We start from the raw sequence: 6190 nt of genomic DNA on the forward strand, positions 1-6190 counted from the left end.
GACTCAGGTTATCAGAGCATTTAGATGCCGAAGTTTTTACTAAATCATGTTTTTAAAGTTTGTTTTGGCCTTTCCTCCTGTTCCCATCTTTTCTTTCGTGGCTGGACTTTCTGATATATTGTTTCTCTCATGTTTCTAAAAAGAGCTGTGCTTTTCTCCTTCATTTCTCTTTTTGCGCTTGAGAGGCAGCATGGCCTCATGGAAGGAGCACAGGACAGGGAGTCAGAGGGCCTAGATTCTAATCCTGGCTCTGCCACTTGCCTCCTGGGTGACCTTGGGCAAGTTGCTTAACTTCTCGGTGCCTCAGTTATTTCAGCTGTAAAATGGGGACTATGACTGTGAGCCCCATGTGGGACATGGACTGTGTCCGACTTGATTAGCTTGGGTCTACCCCAGTGATTAGTACAGTGCTTGGCACATAGTAAGCGTTTTTACAAATACCATAAAAAAAACTTCCTGGTGTCTGTTTCCTCACCTATAAAACAGAGATTTTACCCTGTTCTCCCTCTTACTCAGACTGTGAACCCAATGAGGGATTGTGTCAGACCTGATAATCTTGATTCTACCTCTCTCAGTACAGCACATAAGCAGCACTTAGTACAGTATGGCACATAATAAGCACTTAACAAATACCAATTATTAACTACAGTGTTTAGTACAGTGCTCAGCACATAGTAGCACCTACCCCTTTGGGCATTTGGTTTTCACCCCTCCCTCAGTCCCACAGCACTTAAGTACATATCCATAAATTATATTTTAAATTTTAAATTTTCATTTATTTAAAGGGGAATATCTGTTCTCCTTTAGACTGTAAACTCACTGTGGGCAGGGAAAGTGTTTCCCAACTGTATTGTACTCTCCCGGGTGCTTAATACAGTACTCTGCACTCAGTAAGTGCTCAATAAATACCATCCATTGATTGATTAGCAAATTTGCCAATTACCATTATTATGTTGTTGTGCTCTCCTTCCTTTCCCTGGGTAGGAAGGAGGTAGACAGACTCTTTCATTACATTGGATGTGGTCTCGTTGGAACCCCTCATCACTCGAGATTCCTAGCTTGGCAACCTGCCTGGAAAGCAGCCGGTAATGGGGAAGAGCAGTGCCGACACAGAAGGAGACCCAGTAGGGAGGGACCGAGGAAAGAGGGTTGAATAGGGAGACACAGGAACTGACAGGAAGGTAAATTTGAAAAGGAGGAAGGGGGTTAAACCCAGTTATGGAATCTCAGAAGCAAAGGAAGAGAGCAGGAGGAGGGAAGAAAGGGGGCAATACAATGTCACTTTCGTTACTCCAAACTCTTGGACTTGAGGTGGAGACTTATTTTACTGGCTGGCTGGTGTCTGAGGAATATTAAAATGGGAATGGGCTCTCATGCAACTGACCAGTACATAATTACTGATTTTAGTGGAAAGATCTACAGAACTTTATTACCTCAGACCACTGGCCAGCACTTGGAAGGTTTTGTTTGTTTTGTTTTGTTTTTAATGGTATTTAAGTGCTTACTGTGCACCAGGCACTGAACTAAGCGCCGAGGTAGAGAAGAGATAATCAGGTTGGACACAGTCCATGACTTTCATGGGTCTCAAAGTCTTAATCCCTATTTTACAGAGGAGGTAACTGAGGCACAGAGAAGGTAAGCTACTTACCCAAGGACCTGCAGCAGGTAAGTGGCAGAGCCAGAATTAGAATGCAGGTCCTCTGATTCCCAGGCCTGTGCTCTTCCCACTAGGCCATGTTGCTTCTAGTCTTGGTGTCAAGCTTCTCATTTAATGAATTATTAAGACATTTTGGCCTCTTAGTGTTTCACTCACGTATTTGTATCCATGTCACTAGTATTGCTTCTCTTTCCATAATACATTTCCTAGAGGTTAAGGTTATATTCTTCAGCATGCTATGGTCAAATCTCAAGAGGCCAGAAAAGCAATTCATCGATCACTAATATTTATTGAGCGCTTTTGCTGCGCAGAGCACTACTAAGTGTTTGGGCGAGTATGACAAAGTGCCCTGCTTCGTTAACATGTTCAAAAGGTGGAAAAAGTGGGCAAGAGGTTTTTTTTTCCTCAGACACACTCACATGTCGTACTGCCATAATACTTTCTGTAACTTCCCTTTCTTTACTTTTACTTATCCTGGCTTCTCACCCTATTCCATTCTGTTTTGTCAGGGGTCACTTAAGACCATGAGCAGTGCCACGTTTTCCAATCTTTCCAGATCAGTGGTCCTCCCAGCCCAGTAATCTGCCTTCAAAAGTAAAAGCAAAGGATGCTTGGAGAAACCGAGGGATGGTTGTCTTTCTTAACATCCAACCCGCATCTCTAGAAGATACATCTCTAACTTTGCCCTCTTATATTCTATTATAGTATGTTGAGAAGCCTTGTGGAAAGAGCACAGGCTTGGGAGTCGGAGGACTTGGGTTCTAATTCTGACTCCTCCCTGTACCTGCTGTGTGATTTCGGGCAATGCACTTAACTTCTCTATGCCTCAACTCCCTCATCTGCAAAATAGGGATTCAATACCTGTTCTCCCTCCTACTTAGACCGTGCACCCCATATGGGACAAGAACTGTGCCAGCGTTTAGAACAGTGCCTGGCACATAGCGCTTAACAATTGCCATTATTATATTATTATTATCCTAAATCTACCCCAGTACTTAGTACAGTGCTTGGCATGTAGTAGGTGCTTAACAAATACCACAGTTATTATTATTAGACTTCACATCCATGAATATTTCCAACCCCACTGCCTCTGTATTCACTCTCCACTTCAGTAGTAGTAATAATAGTATTAAGCACTTACTGTATGTATACAGAGAACTAAACTAAGTGCTGGGAGAGAATACACAGTGGGAGTTAGATATGGTCCCTGTGCCTTAGGGGACTCACAATTGAACAGTATAAGTGGAGAGAAAGATTTGGACATAGACACATCAGGAATGTTGAAACATTAAAATGCAGCACAAATACCCCAAATAAAAACAAAATCAGCAGGGTGTTGTGGCTAGACTAACAGAATCTCAGGCTCCAAGGGGCTTAGAATTCAGGGGCCATCCATAGTTACAGCAGCCAACAGTCTTTCTTGGGTTTTGTGGAAGTGGCACCATGCTGCAGCTGCTTTTCTCTCTCCCGCTGGGAGGTGGAAGGCCGGAAGGGATGGAATCTCCTCAGTGACTTGGAGAAATCCATGCAAGAATGGTCCGTTTTGGACTTTGAGGCAGGGCAGTTCAATGTTGTTGAGCCTATCTGCCACCCTAAGCCGTGCCTGACACTCTGAAGACTCCCCTTCCCAGCAGCCCTAGTACTTCCCTTCAGCCCCCGGCCTCTTCCTAGGGGTACCGTAGTGGGAAAGAGGAGTCGAAGACCAGAGTTTTGGGCTGACGATTCTGGGAGAAAAGGTCCCCCAGAGATAGCCCAGCGTGAGGGGGGCGGAGTAGGTCCGTGATAGTGCTGCAAATTCACCAGCCATTAACTCGTCCTAACCTTGGCCTCGACCGCCAGAAAGTCTGCCCAGAGGAGGGTCAGAGGGCAAGTCAGGACTAAGACCGGTGTGTCTCATCTACCTAGTAGCAGTTCTGCTAGCCCTCCTGAATTCAGACTGGGCCCGGAGGCTGGAGGTTGAGCGTGAGGCATGAGGCCGGTTCTGATCCCCATGGAAAACTGGGCAGACAGCCAGCTCCAATTCCTGCCTGGGGGCTAAAGACAAGCGGTGTTCTCCTCCAGCCAGCATCCGGCCCTGGCCAGGATGTACAGGCCTCCTCGTCCAGGAGGCCTTCCCAGACTAAGCCCCCTCCTTCCTCTCCCCCTCATCCCCCTGCCTTACCTCCTCCCCCTCCCCACAGCACCTGTATATATGTTTGTACATATTTATTACTCTATTTTATTTGTACATGTTTATTCTATTTATTTTGTTTTGTTCTCTGTCTCCCCCTTCTAGACTGTGAGCCCACTGTTGGGTAGGGACCGTCTCTATATGTTGCCAACTTGTACTTCCCAAGTGCTTAGTACAGCGCTCTGCACACAATAAGCGCTCAGTAAATATGATTGAATGAATGTACAGACCAGCCTCCCCCAGAGGTGGGCTAAATGATGAAGCCAGGCCATCCCCTTCAGCTGATTCCTTTGTGCCCCCTCCCCAGCACCCCTTTTTCCAGGGGCTGGGACTCCCTCCCACAGTCACGCCTCTGGACGCACCTTCTGATCCCCGGCAGCAGGATGATCAGAATCGGGGAGGGCGAGACTTGCTCAAAGTTGCCCGGGGAGCACAAATAGCCTTTTCTTTCCCTGTGTAAATGGAGCAGGAAGTGCCAAATGGCTGCCAAGGTTTCCCCACTGACAGACAAGGCAGGGAGCCCGGGCCTCCAGGCAAGATGGGTCCTGGGCCAGGGCCGCCTCGATAACACAGAGGGCCGCTCTGTTCCCCACCATGGGGACCGGCTCAAGACCCCAGGCCCCACCGTGCCAAGGCCAGACCACACTGACAATCCCATGTGCCACCTCTGCTCTCTGCCAATCCCTTCGAACATTGAGCCTGCTCTACTACCTCAGGTAATCTCAGGCCAAAGTCGCTGAGCTCTTGGACATCTATGGGGGTGCCTCAGGTATTGCATGGAATACAATACAGTGGAGGAGCAGTGTTTAGTCAGAAGGACCTGGGTTCTAATCCTGACTCCACCTCTTGTCTGCTCTGTGACTGTACTAAGCACTGGGGTAGATACAAGAATAGGTTGGACAGAGTCTTTGCCCACATGGGGCTCACAGTCTAAAGGGGAAAGGAGAACAGGTATTCAATCCCCATTTAACAGATGAGGAAACGGGGGCTCAGAAGGCAAGAGATTTTTCCAGGGTCACCCAGCAGGCAAATGGTGGAATGGATATTAGAACTCAGGTTCTCTGACTCTTAGGCCGATGCTCTTTCCCCACTACTTTCTTGTGGGACCTATCCCCACCCAGTCTGGAGGGGAGAAAATATCCATCCCGCTGAATTGGGAGGCTGCATTGATATGTTTCCCTCATTTTCCTTCTACCAATCCCACGCTCTCTCTCCTTCTCCCACAGAACTGGGTTCCAGCCCTCAGCTCAGTTAACCCCCAAGAATCAGCCGCATAAAGCAGTCCTCACCTCAACCTCAGGGCTTCCATTTTTTTTTTTATGGTATTTAGCTGGTTACTTTGTGTCAGACGCTGTACTAAGTGCTGCGGTAGATAAAAACTAGTCGGGTTGCACATAGCTCATGTCCCAAATAGGGCGTCCAGTCTTAATCCCCATTTATAGATGTGGTAACTGAGGCACAGGGAAGTTGTGACTTTCCCAAGATGACAGCAGTTAGGTGGTGGAGCTGGGATTAGAACCCAGGTCCTTCAGACTGCCAGGCCTGTGCTGTACCCATTAGACCACGTTGCTTCTCAGTGTGTTTGAGAGCTTCTTTCAATCACGTGGCACAGTGATGGGGAAGGTGCTTTGAAAAGTTATACATTTTTGCTGTCTTCATAAGTCATTCCCCACTCCCTTCCCTTGATCCTCATGACTCAGGGGACCACTTTGAACATTTTTGGACCCAAATGAACTGTTTATGGCTCAAAACCTAAAGGAGATCACTATGAGTGAATATACTGTGATCAGGTTGTCCCACGTGGGGCTCACAGTCTTCATCCCCATTTTACAGATGAGGGAACTGAGGCACAGAGAAGTTGTGACTTGCCCAAAGTCACACAGCAGACAAGTGGCGGAGGTGAGATTAGAACCCACAACCTCTGACTCCCAAGCCCGTGCTCTTTCCACTGAGCCACACTGCTTCTTGGTCTCCTTGATAGGATCTGGCTTCACTGCCTCAAGAGGGGAACGGGGTGCTCTTCCCAAGATGAGGTCCGGAGCACATTTCACAGGTTTAGACAGAGAAATTTCCCGTGCTATTTAAATGTCATGTCCTTGATCCTAAATCGCTGCACCATCTAAATGACAGAATCAGTTGTAATTCGGGAAGTTTGAGGTAACTGCAAGGAAAGAGCCCAGGTCGGTGAAATTTGAATCCTTAAAAGGTGTACCTTATCTCCACACATATCGATTTCTGGGAGGCCTTTGAAGGAGACCATGTTGTAGGATAAATTCCCAATCTGGAAAGGTGCTTTAATTGTACCCAGCAGGCAAGGCGGCCAAAACGATCTGTAATTCTGCCTTGGATTTCCACAGATATGA

The sequence above is a fragment of the Tachyglossus aculeatus genome, chromosome 16 (genome assembly GCF_015852505.1).
Source record: "Tachyglossus aculeatus isolate mTacAcu1 chromosome 16, mTacAcu1.pri, whole genome shotgun sequence".
NCBI classification, from domain to species: Eukaryota; Metazoa; Chordata; class Mammalia; order Monotremata; family Tachyglossidae; genus Tachyglossus; species Tachyglossus aculeatus.